This window comes from Scyliorhinus canicula, chromosome 18 (genome assembly GCF_902713615.1).
Source record: "Scyliorhinus canicula chromosome 18, sScyCan1.1, whole genome shotgun sequence".
Classification (NCBI taxonomy): Eukaryota; Metazoa; Chordata; class Chondrichthyes; order Carcharhiniformes; family Scyliorhinidae; genus Scyliorhinus; species Scyliorhinus canicula.
In genome coordinates, this window is record NC_052163.1 from 86,049,674 (window position 1) to 86,065,344 (window position 15,671).

The following is a 15,671-nucleotide window of genomic DNA, read 5'->3' on the forward strand; positions in this document are numbered from 1 at the left end:
GCCGTCTACATTCAGCAGAGATATGGGCCTATGTGACTCACACTCCACCGGTTCATGATCCTTAGGAGCAACAAAATGGAAGCCTGCCCCTTCACCTGTGGCAACACACCCCTACCCATTGCATCCTCAAACATTCCCACCATCAACAGCACCAGCTTGTCCTTAAATTTCCCATAAATTTCAACTGGGAACCCATCGGGCCCCACCGCCTTCCCTACCTGCATCCTCCCAATCACCTCCTTTGCTCCCCTACCGGCTCCTCAAACCTTGTTCTATCCTCTTCTCCCAACCTCGGATGCTCCAGCCCATCCAGAAAGCCCCTCATCCCCCGCTCCTCCTCTGGTGGCTCCAACTTATACAGGCCCCTATAAATTTCCTCAAATGCTTTATTAATCTGCTGCAGAGCTACCAATTTCCCTGTCCTAACCTGTACCTGGACCACCTCCATCGCCATGCCTCCCTTGAGCTAGCCGACCAACATGTGCACTGCCTTCTCCCCGTACTCGTAGACAGCCCCCTTCACCCTTCTCAACTGACGTAACGCTTTCCTCATGGACAATTGGTTGAACCTCTACTGCGGCTCCCTCCTCTTGGCCAGGAGACCCAGGTCCCGCGCATCCACCTTCAAAATCTCTCAGTTTTTGCTGTTCCTCCCTCTCCTCTCTATCCACCTTACCCTTGAACAAGACCACCTCCCCAATCACCACCGCCTTCAGAGCCTCCCAGATGACCGACTGCAAGACCTCCCCCATGCAATTAGCCTCACATATTTCTCGATCACCTTCCCGATCTTATCACAGAAGCTCCGGTCTGCTAACAACTCCACATCCATTCTCCACCCTGGCCTCTGGGAATACTCCCTTCTCCAAAACCACATCCATCCAGTGCAGAACATGATCCAAAATCGCGATTGCTGAGTACTCAGACCTCCTAACCACAGCCAATAGTGCCTTTCCCACCATGAAAAAGTAAATCCTCGAATACACTTTGTGTATTGAAGAGAAAAGCGAATACTCCAGTTCTCTCGGGTGTAAGAACCTCTACGTGTCCACTCCTCCCCATCTTCCTCAAGAGCCCAGCCAATGCCTTCGACACCCCCGCCCCCGCTCACACACACACACACCCTGCCCGACGTATGACCCTCATAGTTTCGGGTCCTTATCTTTCTTTAAAATCAGGGCGATGGAAGCACGCAACAGTGTTGGGGGGGGGGGGGGGGGGGGTGGAGATAAGACCCCCCCCCCCCTCTCTCTCGCCTCTTCATACATCCTCATCAGCAGTAGCCCCAGCTCTGCCCCAAACCTTTTAGAAAGCCTACATGGAACCCATATAGCACCGGGGCTTCTCTAACTGCATCGCCCCCAGGCCATCCATCAACTCCCTTATCCCAGTCAGAGCCCCTGGACCCGCTCCTCCTCCACCTTGGGAAACTCCAACCCATCCAGGAACTGCCACATCCCCTCTTCCCCCATCAGGGGCTCCAACTCATTCAGCCTCCTATAAAAGGCCTCAAATGCCCTATTCACCCCCTCCGAGTCCATCACCACCTTACCCCTCTCAACACTCATCCTCCCAATCTCCCTCACGACTGCCTGTTTCCCCAACTGTTGGGGAAACTTTCCAAACTTGTACTCTGCTCCTCTGCAACTGCCCTACCGCTTTCCCCGTGGGCTCTAATCCAAATTCCATCTGGAAACTCTGTCTCTCCCTTAACAACCCCTCCTCCAGCGCCACCGAGTACCTCTATCCACCCTCAGAATCTCATCTACCAGCCTCGCTCTCTCCATGACAAAAAGATCAATTCGGGAATACAGCCGGTGCACGTGGGAGAAGTATGAAAACTCCTTCGCCCCTGGCCTCCGAAACCTCCACCTCTCGTGTGCTCCATGAACCCTCTCTACGCCCTAGCGACCACTGATACCCTTAACGACTTAGGGCTTGACCGGCCCAGACCCAGGTCCAGCACTGTATTAAAATCCACCCCCACCCCAATTCACAACACCCACCTAAAATTGACATAATCCCAATTTGGGGCATAAACATTTACCAGGACTACTGGAACACCTCCAACTTCACATTGATTATTGCATACTTACTCCCCGAATCGGCCGCAGTGCACCCTACCTCAAACACCACCCTCTTGTTAACCAACATCCCCTCATCTTCATATCCCGCCCCGAATGGAACACCTGACCCCCCATCCCTTCCTGATTCCCCAAATTCAGATGGGTGTCCTGAAAAAATACAACGTCCACCTCCAGACTCAAATGTGTGAACACATGCAAACGTTTAACTGGCCCATTCAACCCTTGCACGTTCCACGTGACCAGCCTGGTCGGGTGGGTGTGTGTTTAGGAGGGGAGGCGCGGTGGAGCCCCCCCCCCCCCCCCCCCCCCCCCCCCCCCCCCCGCCAATCAGCATGACCACTTTTTGAGCCGGCCACGTCACGCATTCCTCCAGGCCCGCATTCGGATATCTGTCGCCAACTCTCACTTACCAACTGCACCACACCCATGTCAGCAACCCTCCACCTCCCCCACCTCAAACAAAAAATCAAGCCCGTCCACCTCCCCTCCCCCCCGTGCCTTTCTACTGGCACCCCCACTTCACTCCAGTTAAATAGCCCATCCTGCTAGGATGGTGGCCCCCACTTAAGGTCTTTGACATCCCCTCACCCCTCCAATCCACTCCAACCACCAGCAAACAAAGAGAAACAAAAGGCACACCCACCATCACCACTCCCCCTGTCAAAACCCACCCAAACTGCCCACCCCATACATTTTACAATGAACACAGCTCCTCTCCAAAGTTCATTGTCCTCACACTCCTCCCAGTCCATGGTCCCTCATAAAGTCCATCGCCTCCTCTGGCGAGTCAAAATAAAATTTCCTATTTCTGATGTGTCACCCACACGTGGGCAAGGTACAAAACCCCAAACTTCGCGAGGGCAGCCATTATCCGATTGAACCCGGCTCTCGTCTTTGCCAACTCCACACCCAGGTTCTGGTAGACCTACAGCTCACTCCCTTCCAAGGGGCATTTTGTGGTCTGCCTCACCCATTTCAGAATTTTCTCCTTGTCAAAAATCGATGCAGCCTCACCACCATTGCCCGAGGTGGTTCGCCTACCTGAGGTCTTCTCCTCAGCGCCTTGTGCGCCCGATCCACCTCGAGGGGCCAGTCGAAGGCCCCCTCCCCATCAATCCCTCCAGCATGCTCCACTCGCTCAATGCCCTCAGGCATCTCGACATTCCTGAAATTCTGTCTCCTGGAGCGGTTCTCGTGGTCCTCCACTTTCTCTCTTAGAATTTTCTGGTTGTACAGCACCATCTCCAGCTAGGCCAGCCACTTTTCATGTTCCCAAACCATCTCCTCCATCTTCTGGATCGCCAGGCCCTGAGCCTCCTGCCTCCGCTCCACTCGCTCAATCGCAGCTCTGCGTGGCTTCACCACCTTGGCCAAAGCCTCTTTCCTCTACTGCTGGAATTTGTTTTTCAAAAACTCCACCAGCTGCTCCGTCGACCACTGGGTGGGCAGCACTGCCCCCTTGCCCTCTGCCATCTTCACCTGTGGGGCACCACAAAAACTTCTTTGATCCAGCTGCGCTCTCTTTCTCGTGATGTGGAGATGCCGGCGTTGGACTGGGGTGAGCACAGTAAGATGTCTTACAACACCAGGTTAAAGTCCAACAGGTTTGTTTCAAACACTAGCTTTCGGAGCACTGCTCCTTCCTCAGGTGAATGAAGAGATATGTTCCAGAAACATATATATAGATAAATTCAAAGATGCAAGACAATGCTTAGAATGCAAGCATTTGCAGGTAATTAAGTCTTTACAGATTCAGTGATAGGGGTAACCCCAGGTTAAAGAGGTGTGAATTGTCTCAAGCCAGGACAGTTGATAGGATTTCGCAAGCCCAGGCCAGATGGTGGGGGCTGAATGTAAGGCGATATTAATTCCGGGTCCCGGTTGAGGCCGCACTCGTGTGCGGAACTTGGCTATAAGTTTCTGCTTGGCGATTCTGCGTTGTCGCGTGTCCTTGGAGAACGTTTACCCGGAGATCAGAGGCTGAATGGCCTTGACTGCTGAAGTGTTCCCCGACTGGAAGGGAGCATTCCTGCCTGGTGATTGTCACGCAATGTCCGTTCATTTGTTGTCGCAGTGTGCCAATGTACCACGCTTCGGGACATCCTTTCAGGCAGCGTATGAGGTAGAAAACATTGACCGAGTTGCACGAGTATGTACCGTGTACCTGGTGGGTGGTGTTTTCACGTGTAATGGTGGTATCCATGTCGATGATCTGGCACGTCTTGCAGAGATTGCCCTGGCAGGGTTGTGTGATGTTGTGGTCGCTGTTCTGAAGGCTGGGTAGTTTGCTGCACACAATGGTTTGTTTGAGGTTGCGCGGTTGTTTGAAGGCAAGTAGTGGGGGTGTGGGGATGACCTTGGCAAGATGTTCACCTTCATCGATGACGTGTTGAAGACTGTGAAGAAGATGTCGTAGTTTCTCCGCTCCAGGAAAGTACTGGACGACGAAGGGTACTCTGTCTGTTGTGTCTCGTGTTTGTCTTCTGAGGAGGTCGGTGCGGTTTTTTGCTGTGGCGCGTTGGAACTGTCGATCGATGAGTCGGGCGCCGTGTCCCGTTCATATGAGGGCATCTTTCAGTGTCTGTAGATGTCTGTTACGCTCCTCCTCGTCTGAGCAGATTCTGTGTGTACTTTTTTTTTGTCGAGCGCCATATCCCGTTCGTACGAGGGTATCTTTCAGCGTCTGTAGATATATGTTACGCCCCTCGTCGTCTGAGCAGATCCTGTGTATACGGAGGGCTTGTCCATAGGGGATGTCTTCTTTAATGTGTTTAGGGTGGAAACCGGAGAAGTGGAGCATTATGAGGTTATCCGTGGGCTTGCGGTAAAGCAAAGTGCTGAGGTGACCTCCTTGATGGAGATGAGTGTGTCCAAGAATGCAAGTGATTTTGGAGAGTAGTCCATTGTGAGTCTGATGGTGGGATGGAACTTTTTGATGTAATTTTGTAGTCGTTTCAGTGATTCTTCGTCGTGGGTTCAAAGGAAAAAAATTTCTTGCCAAGGTCATCCCCACACCCCCCACGACTTGCCTTCAAACAACCGCGCAACCTCAAACAAACCATTGTTTGCAGCAAACTACCCAGCCTTCAGAACAGCGACCACGACACCACACAACCCTGCCATGGCAATCTCTGCAAGACGTGCCAGATCATCGACATGGATACCACCATTACACGTGAGAACACAACCCACCAGGTACGCGGTACATACTCGTGCGACTCGACCAAAGTTGTCTACCTCATACGCTGAAGGAAAGGATGTCCCGAAGCGTGGTACATTGACAGACCATACAGACACTGCGACAATGAATGAACAGACATTGTGCGACAATCACCAGGCAGGAATGTTCCCTTCCAGTCGGGGAACACTTCAGCAGTCAAGGGCATTCAGCCTTTGCTCTCCGGGTAAGCGTTCTCCAAGGCGGCCTTCAGGACGCGCGAAAATGCAGAATCGCCGAGCAGAAACTTATAGCCAAGTTCCGCACACGAGTGCGGCCTCAACCGGGACCTGGGATTCATGTTGCATTACATTCATCCCCCACCATCTGGCCTGAGCTTGCGAAATCCTATGAACTGTCCTGGCTTGAGACAATTCGCACCTCTTTAACCTGGGGTTACCCCTATTTCTGGATCTGAAAAGACTTAATTACCTGCAAATGCTTGCATTCCAAGCATTGTCTTGCATCTTTGAATTTGTCTATATATATGTTTCTGGAACATATCTCTTCATTCACCTGAGGAAGGAGCAGTGCTCCGAAAGCTAGTGTTTGAAACAAACTTGTTGGACTTTAACCTGGTGTTGTAAGACTTCTCTTTCTCGTGGCACTTATCAGCTGATCTATACACCAGCCTCACCAGAGGAGTATCATCTTCCCTGGGCGCTCACACACCTTTCGCCCTCAAAAGAATCCCCCATGTGGGTGGGGAAGTACTGAAAAAATCAACCGTGAGCGGGAGCCACCAAATGTGCAATCACTCACTCCATGACCGCCAAGTCCATCGCCATTCCTTCACTGTTGCTGGGTCAAATTCCTGACGGTCCCTTTAATACTGTGCATGCTCACCACCAACATCTTGCACCACCAACATATCGAGTTCAGTTAGGTAGGGACAATAAATTCAGACTTTGCCAGCAATACTCACATCCCAAAAATTAATTCTCAAAAAACTAGACCGACATGCCCTAGAGTTTCGAAGAACAAGAGATGATCTCATTGTAACATAAACTCTCCAGGTGCTTGATGCTCGAAAAATGTTTCCCTTGACTGTTGATCAAGAACTAGGGGTCACAATCGCAGGATAAGGAGTTGGCCATGATGATTGAGAAAAGCAGATTTTTCTTCACCTGAAATGTTGTGAATATTTGCAGTTCTCTAGCCCAGAGAGCTGTAGATGCTCAGTAATTGAGAATACTCATGTCTGAAAACACAAAGAGAACTAAGGAAAATGGAGATAGTTCAGGAAGGTATATTTGAGATATGCTTTTGTTGAATGGCAGAGCAACCTTGAGGGACTGAATGGCCTATTCTTGCTCCTATTTCTATTTTTACGTTTGTGAAATTCAAGAGAGCAATAATTTTTTTAAAGAAAACAGACGAGGTTAAGTAGCAATCTCCAAAGAATTACCCTGTTCACGGCTATTTGGACCATAAATTCTTGCAATTAAATAACTTCCCTGGGCGCTCTCACACCCTGTTCACAGGTATTTGGACCATAAATACTTACAATTAAACACAGGGACAGAGGCAACACAGTCACACAAAGTTGCCGATTTCATAGTAAAGGTGGCAAAATCAATTAATTTTAAACAGCTAGTTTGTTTTTTACCAGGATAAATGTCTGACATTTTAAAACTGACCTTTAGCAGGGGAAAAAAAACAGTGAAAAGCCGAGGTGAACGCTGTGATTTGTATGTCTGATCTTCGTTATGGTCGTGAATACAAAATAAAAGAACAAAGACATGCCAAGCATTTAAAAGTCATGGACTGAAATGGATCAACTCGCAAAGAAATAGCTGCCGTTAATGTAATGCTTTTCACATCCATTGGTAGTGCCAAAACGCTTCATTGAGAATGACACTCTTGAAGCGTTGTCACTATTATAATGTTAGAAACACTGTGGCCGATTTGACCACGGCAAGATCCCACAAAAAACAGTGACATTGAACCATAGAATTCCTACAATGCAGAAGGAGGCCATTCAGCCCATCAGTCTGCACCATCCCTCAGAAAGAGCACCCTACCTAGGCCCATTCCCTTGCCCTATCCACATCTAACCTGGATGCAAAGGGCCAATTTTTAGTTTTTAGCGTGGCCAACCCACCTAACCTGCACATCTTTGGACTGTGGGAGGAAGCCAGAGCACCCGGCAGACACTAGGAGAAAGTGCAAACTCCACACACACACCCGATGCTGGAATTAAACCTGGGACTCTGGCGCTGAGAGGCAGCAGTGCTAACCACTGTGCTGCCCATGGAGATAAACAAAGACATTTGTTTTTAGTGATTCTATTAGGAAGATGAATGTTGACTGTATTCTTGGAGGTTTCCCACCCCTACCTCAGTCTTTCCCCATCATCCCAAGTCCAATATATTTATAACTAATAAAATGTTCAGTAAAAATATTGAAAACACGGTGGGATTCTCCATCAAGCGATTGGTGGAGAATCGCTCGTCGACAGAAATCGAGGTCGGCACCGGGCACCCAATGGAAGGCCGTGCTCCGGTGCTTTGATAGCGGCGTGAATGACATCCACGCCAGCATAGCCATGCAAATTGTGCAGTAAAGGCCATTGGCATATCATTAACGGGCCCAACCCGGCATTCTCCAGGCCTCTCACAATGCTGTGCCTCCGCCAGGCAGAATTACCGACGGCGAGATTCCCTTGTGGTATTGAAAATCGGGAACAGGGTGCCGTGGCTGCTGAGGGAGAAAGAGGCTGTACAAAATTGTCCAACATCGCTATAGTGTGCTGACAGTTGTGTTGCTGGCTGGGAAGCGACTGCCAGGGATGGGGGGAGTAGTGGGCCAGGAGGTGGGCCGTGGGGTCGGGGTGATTGGGCACGGACCTCAATTGCTGCAGCCATGCGACGGCGCACGCCACTGACTGTTCACTGCGTACTTAATCCCATGGATCATATGGTGCCTACCCCTGCCAACCCCCGGATACCCTCTGACCCAACAATCGGTGTCTTTTGTAAGGGCCACAAAGAATCCAGCACGAGTTTTCAGCATACAAAGAAATAACATTTATTTACAATAACATATATATACAGCTCATCGCGCTCCTGAAAGAGTTTGGAGCCTTCTCGGGCTACAAACTCAACATGAGCAAAAGCAAGATCTTCCCAGTACACCCGCAAGGGGGTGGGGGCAGCACTAAAGGGGCTGCTGTTCAAACAAGCCCGACACAAATTCCGCTACGTGGGGATCCAAATAGCCCATGACTGGAAAGGGATCCACAAATGGAACCTCACCAGTTTGACGGAAGAAGTAAAAAAGGACCTGCAAAGATGGAACACACTCCCACTCTACCTTGCGGGGAGAGTCCAGACGATCAAAATGAACATACTGCCCAGGTTCCTCTTCCTGTTTAGATCCATTCCGATCTACATCCCCAAGGCCTTTTTCAAAGCGCTGGACAAACTTATCATGGCGTTCGTATGGGGGGGGGGTAAAAATGCTAGGATCCCAAAGAACGTCCTACAAAAAACAAAATACTAGCCCTCCCGAACCTACAATTCTACCACTGGGCGGCAACAGCCGAGCGAGTAAGGGGATGGATCCAGGAGCCAGAAGCCGAGTGGGTGCGTGCGGAGGAGGCCTCCTGCATGGGGACCTCCCTCTGGGCCCTCACCACGGCAGCACTCCCGTCCCCACCCAAAGAACACTCCAGCAGCCCAGTGGTGACAGCCACCCTCCAATCCTGGAACCAACTGCGGCAGCAATTTGGCCTGACCAAAATGTCGGACAAAGCTCCCATCTGCAACAACCATAGGTTCACACCAGCACTGACTGACGCCACCTTCAAAAGGTGGAGGCAGGACGGAGGGACACTGACAGTCAGGGACCTATACACGGACGGCAGGATCGCAACACTGGACGAACTGACAGAGAAATTTCAGCTAGCCAGGGGGAACGAGCTGCGGTACCTGCAGCTCAAAAACTTCTTATGAAAGGAGTTAAGGACGTACCCACAATCGCCACGACAGACACTACTGGAAGACCTACTGGACGCAAATATCCTAGAGAAAGGGAACTGTAGCGACATGTATGACCGACTGGTAGAAAGGGACGACACCGTACTGGACGCAACAAGAAAGAAATGGGAGGACGACCTGGGGATTGAGATAGGGTGGGGATTCTGGAGCGAAGCACTGCATAGGGTCAACTCCACCTCCACATGCGCAAGGCTCAGCCTGACGCAACTAAAAGTGGTACATAGAGCCCACTTAACAAGAAACCGTATGAGTATGTTCTTCCCGGAGGTGGAGGACAGATGTGAACGGTGCCAAAGAGGCCCGGCCAACCACGCCCACATGTTCTGGTCTTGCCCCAGACGTGTGGAGTACTGGACAGCCTTCTTCGAGGCTATGTCCAAAGTGGTGGGGGTGAGGGTGGACCCATGCCCGATAGTGGCGGTCTTCGGGGTTTCAGACCAGCCAGATCAATTCCTGGGGAGGAGGGCGGACGCCCTTGCCTTTGCCTCCCTGATCGCCCGCCGTAGAATCCTGTTTGGCTGGCGGTCAGCAGCACCGCCCAGAGCTGCAGACTGGCTGTCCGACCTCTCGGAATCTCTCCAAATGGAGAAAATCAAATTCGCCATCCGAGGGTCAGATGACGGCTTCCACAGAACGTGGGAGCCATTCATGCAGGTAGCCTGGGGGGGGGGGGGGGGGGGGGGGTGGCTACGGGTTCGTTATGGGGGTTTGTTCTCATGGTTTTATGCTTATTTCTTTTTCTTGTTAATTTTTTGTTTTTGTATTGGAGGGGAGGGGTTACTGTTTTTCTCTGTTGTGATAAAATTTGTTGTTGAAAACTTGAATAAAAATTATACCAAAAAAAAAGGAAGGACAAAGCCGCAAGCGACAGTCTGATGGCAAGCTAAGGCCCAAAACCAAATTGTAAATAAATGCCTATAAACATGTGCCTCGGCCATATTGGGGAATGTAAAATATGTATGCCGGTTAAAGGGGGTGGCCACAGTTGTTATTATGAAGATGCTTACCTGTAAATGTACATGTTAATTTTTGCGTGTTTTTTTTCTAATAATTTGTAATTTGTTGGATATAAAATATGAAAACTCAATAAAACATTTCCAAAAAAAAAACATATATATATACAGCAACTTCCCTTGCTGCTCACTCCTCACTCTCTGCTGGTTCCAAACTGGCCAGCTCTATTTATGCAGGGAGTCTGCTAATGATTTCTCCGCCCCCCTCATTGGGGAAGCTCATACTCCCATAGGATTGTGGGATTGTCATTAGTCCCCAGCCAATGGTAAGCAAGCAGGCTTTAACATCCCTCCCCCCACAAAGTCCAAGGAATCCACCGAAGACCCTGGCGTAGGAGGGCGTCGGACTCGTTTTGCCGCAGGCCGGACACCATTTGCACGAGGCGCTGGATCGGGCGGCGTGTAACGAGATGGAGACCGGCGCTTCCGTGATGAACGGCGTAACTGTTGTACGTCCACGGCCCGTGGGCCCGAGGATTCCCCCTCTGAGGTGTCTTGTGTCTCCATCTCAAAGTCAGAGTCTGCAGCCTCCGTCATCTCGGCGTCTCTATCTCCACGCGGTTCTGTCACGATCTGCGCAGGCTTTGAGTGAGGCACCAGAGGAAGATTGTGAGGAATACTTTCCACTGTGTCTGGTCTCTGTGGCTGTAGAAATGAGCTCCTGGGGCGGGGAATCTTTGGAAGGGATAGTCTTCTGGACCGAACATGGTCTACATGTTTGCGCTGGAGACGGCCCTGGGCTTGGAGCTGGTAAGAGATAGGGCCCGTTTGGCGAAAGATTACGCCAGGGACCCACTGGGCACCACCAGCAAAATTCCAAACGAGCGCTGGGTCACCGGGCGTAAACTGCCGAATCGGCCGATGCCGAGAAAAACCATGTCCCTGTCGTTCTTGTGTGCGGCGTACTTTTGCGCCAATGTCCGGGAAAACCATGCTAAGGCGGGTGCGAGGTCTTCGTCTCATTAGGAGTTCTGCGGGAGCTACCCCAGTCACCGCATGGGGGGTGGTCCTATATGAAAACAAAAAACGAGCCAGTCTCGTGTCCATCGACCCGGAAGACTGGTTCTTTAGGCCTCATTTGAATGTCTGCACTGCACGCTCCGCCAACCCATTTGAAGCCAGGGGTAAGGGGCAGTGCGGATATGGTGTATGCGTTCATCTTCATGAACCTCGTAAACTCCTCACTTGTGAACAGAGTGCCGTGTCAGTGACCAGCATCTCAGGGAGGCCATGCGTACTGAAAGACAAACACATCTTCTCGATTGTTGCGCAGGATGTTGTGCCTCCCATCTTATGCACCTCTAGCCATTTAGACTGATTAATAGAAGGAACATGGATCCTTGAAAAGGGCCGGCGAATTCCGCATGTAAGCGCGCTCAAGGCCCCCCTGGCCATTCCCAGTGATGTAGGGACACGGCCGGCGGAAGCTTCTGATGCTCCTGGCAAATGGAGCAGTTTTGGGCCACCTTCTCAATGTCGGTGCCGAGGCCTGGCCACCAGACATAACTCCGGGCCAACATTTTCATTTTGGTCACACCTGGATGCCCATTGTGCAAGTCACTCAGTATCAGCTCCTGTCCTTTTTCCGGGATAATCACACGCGTTCCCCACAAAAGGATGCCGTCTTCCACGCTGAATTCGGACAGCCTGGAGGAAATGCCCGTTATTTACAATAACATATATCTATACAGCAGCAGCAACTTCCCTTGCTGCTCACTCCTCGCTCTGCTGGTTCCAAACTGGCCAGCTCTATTTATGCAGGGAGTCTGCTAATGATTTCTCCGCCCCCCTCATTGGGGCAGCACTTACTCCCATAGGATTGTGGGATTGTCATTAGTCCCCAGCCAATGGTAAGCAGGGTTATAACAGTGTCCTCCAGCACAATCAGTGCCACCTTGTTGGCTGAGATTAGGGTGTGTGAGAAGTGAAATGTCTATATGTAGCTCCTGCTTGTCAGTCTCTCCAGTGCTGATTCCATCCCTGTCGTATCACATGCCGGCATGCATTGGAATTGCACTGGTTTCACGTGGCGCTGGTGCCCATTAATGTGTCTGAATCGCTCCAGGATCGGTGGCACGTTCGGAGCCGTAGAATACTCGCGATTCAGTCCCGGCGTCAGCACTTAGGGTGCAATTCAATAGAACAGTTTCTAAGTTAATTTATGGCGGGTTTTTCAGGGTGTTTCCCACCAGCTCTGCTGGCGAGTTCTCCACCGCTATTCAATGACACATAATCACTTTTTGAAAGACTGCCCCGATCTCAAAGTGAGGTTGTGGGTCCCCCACGTCCCATCCCCCAAACTATGGGAAATGTCACACCCACACACATGGGCACCATCCCCCCCCCCCCCCCAAGTGAGGATGCCATGCTATGGGGTCCTTGAAGGTCCTCCCTCTTAAAGCCCTCATGTCTTACATGACCCCCCACCCGTTACCTCCCCAACCTCCCAGTGGCCCCTATTACCTGCCATGCACACCTCCCATCTCTTTTCAAGGGCATGACCCCCCTCATCCCCTGTCCCTTGGCAGTGGCACCCTGGCGCGTGGGCACCCTTGCATTACCAGCCTGGCACCCAGGCAGTGCTCCTGCCAGCATAGCAGTGCCACCTGGGAACCTTGACAGTGCCAGGGTGGCAGTGCCAAAGTGCCAGCTGGGTCAAGGTGGCCACGCTCCAGGGGGAGGGCCAAGGGGCCACCCTGAACTGACCCTGACCACCCAGGGGCCTGTGATGGCTCAGACGAACCCCCGGATGCCATTCCACCTGCTCCACATTTGTGGGGCCCGCCTGCGGCTTCGCTGGGGAGTCTGGTAGGTCCCAGGAAAGTTCGCCAAAGTCAGTTTAAAACCGACTTTGGTGCATGCCGTTTGGTCTCGCCCCTTTTGAGCAGGACTCTGACTCCAACACCTCACAGACATTGGCTAGATCCCGCGAGATGTGAAGGCTGCCAGGAAACCCGTGGGAAGCCTCCCCCGGCAGCCACCCGCCGCACAGGGCTCGAGCGAGAGTGTAACGTGGCCGGTGGATCGCGCTTTTTGTCTCTCAAACGGAGAATTCGGCCCACTATTGCTCTTGGCTGCTGTTTACAGTTTTGTCCTTGAAATTAATCTTTAATTCCTAAAGGTTCCATGATAATCCTGTAGAGCTGTCCATCCTAATTGGTCTCTGTTTAACACCTTATCCGAAAGGCAGCACACCCAAGAGGGTTGCACTTCCTTAGTACTACACTGTTGTCTTAACCTTGTACACAAATCGCAGAACTTTAACACACAGGTACCACAAGAAATTGGGAAAACAAATGATACGTTGGTCTTCATTGCAAAGGAATTGGAGTACAAGAGTTCAAAAACAGCTTAGTAGAAGTGTATAGGTTTTGGTAAGGCTGAACCTGAAGTATTTCTATACCCCTTACCTAAAGAAGGTTAAACTTGTCTAGAAAGAGTGCAACAAAGGTTCACTGGACTAATCCCTTGAATGAGTGGATTGTCCTTTAGAAGAGGGATTGAGTAGACCAGTTATATTCCCTGTAATTTAGAAGACTGAAAGGAGATTTGCAATGAATGTAAGAAATTGCTGTATATATTGTATTAAAGTAGCCATAGTCCTAGATGACCAGAGGCTACTTTCCCCTTTGAGGGGGGGGGGGGGGGGGGGGGGGGGGGGGGGGGAGCTGACTGGTGGTGATTTGACCCAAGGATCACCAAACTTCAGGCAAGGAGCATGGTTGAGAAGACAGGGCCTTTCCGACTAACCTCACCCAGTACGGGAATTGAACCCACACTATCGGCCTTGCTCTGCATCACAAACTAGCTGCCCAGCCAACTGAGCTAAACAAGCACCCAGTATGTTGTAGTATATGTATCTGATGCAGTAATGCTTTTTAAAAATCCTGGTTTGAAAGACTTTGTGGCTGCAAAAGGTACAATTAATATGTCACAAAAGTGAGATCATTCTTCTTTCCAACCTGTATATGTTTTTCAAAGAAAAGATTTTTGTTATGATTTCAGGGGATTCCCTGGGGAATAGACAATTAGCGAATTTGTGTTTAAAGTTCAACAAGCAGGTCATGGGATTTCAGTGGAATGGAGATGATGTAGTTAATGGGAGGAGCCAGGACTGTGGCAGTCAGTTTTGAGTTTTAGTTTAGTTTTGGCTGTTAGGCGAACAGCAGCTTCTGCAGATGGCTGTCAGAGATTCAGCATTAATCTGACAGGATTTCTCTCTCTCTTCAAGCAGTCTCTCAAAAGATCCCTGTATCCAAAGATTAGCAAGTAATCCTGTGTTACCTCTATTTGAAAGTGTTTTTTTTACCCATGGGGGTTTTGCTTGACTGGAGATTTTTTAAAAAGGCATCAGTTAGAAGTTAAAGTTTTCTTTTTTGTGTTGAGCATGTGTGACTGGTAATTGTAGGCTAAATTTTTGTGGTGTTACGGCAGTTTAATATTGTTTCAATAAAGATTGTTTTAATCTACCGTATCCCTATTTTTGAGTGGAATCACTTCTGGAGCAAAGTATCCTTCCCTCACAATTTTACAAATTAATAAAAAGTATTAGGGTTCCTGTCCGGCATCCTAGCAAATGTGAGGGTCTGGTCTGGGATCATAATAGTTTACATGGGAACTTATAACATTCTTATGGAACTTGAAAGAGTACACACTGAACAGAATATTTCCCCCAGCTAGAGTATCGAGAGCTAGGGGATCATAGTCTCCAAATAACCCATTGGCCAGTTAGGATTGAGATTAATCAGGGGATTATAGAATGGTTTTGGATAAAAGGCGGGTATTCAGCTCAGCAGGCCTGTGCCAGCAGTCTCCAAAAGCAATTTAGATCATCCCACAACCCTGCCCGTTCCCTGGAGTCCTGCAATTACTTTCCTTCGGCTGATTATCCAATTCTTTCATAAAAGCCAAACTTGAATCTGTCTCCACCACAGTGCCGAACACCCGCCGTGTAAAAAATATTTTTCTCATGTCGCCTTCAGTTCTGCTGTCAATAACCCCAAATCTGCACCCACGAGTTAATGATTCTTATGTAGAAAAAAACCAGAATATGGAAGTGATGAGAAACTATTACATGTGGTTGTAAAGGGATTTGAGCGTCCTCGTATACAAAACACAGGAAGTTAACTTGCAGGTGCAATTAGGAAGACGAATAGCATGTTGCCCTTTATTGCAAGGGGGTTTGGGGCACAGGAGTAAGGAAGTCTTGTTGCAATTGTGTAGTATTTTGATGAGATCACACCTGGAATACGGTGTCATTTTGGTTTCCTGCCTAAGGAAGGATATGCTTGCATTGGAAGCAATGTCACAAAGTTTGGTTGGCAGAAAAGCTTGATGGGACATAAAGCCTACT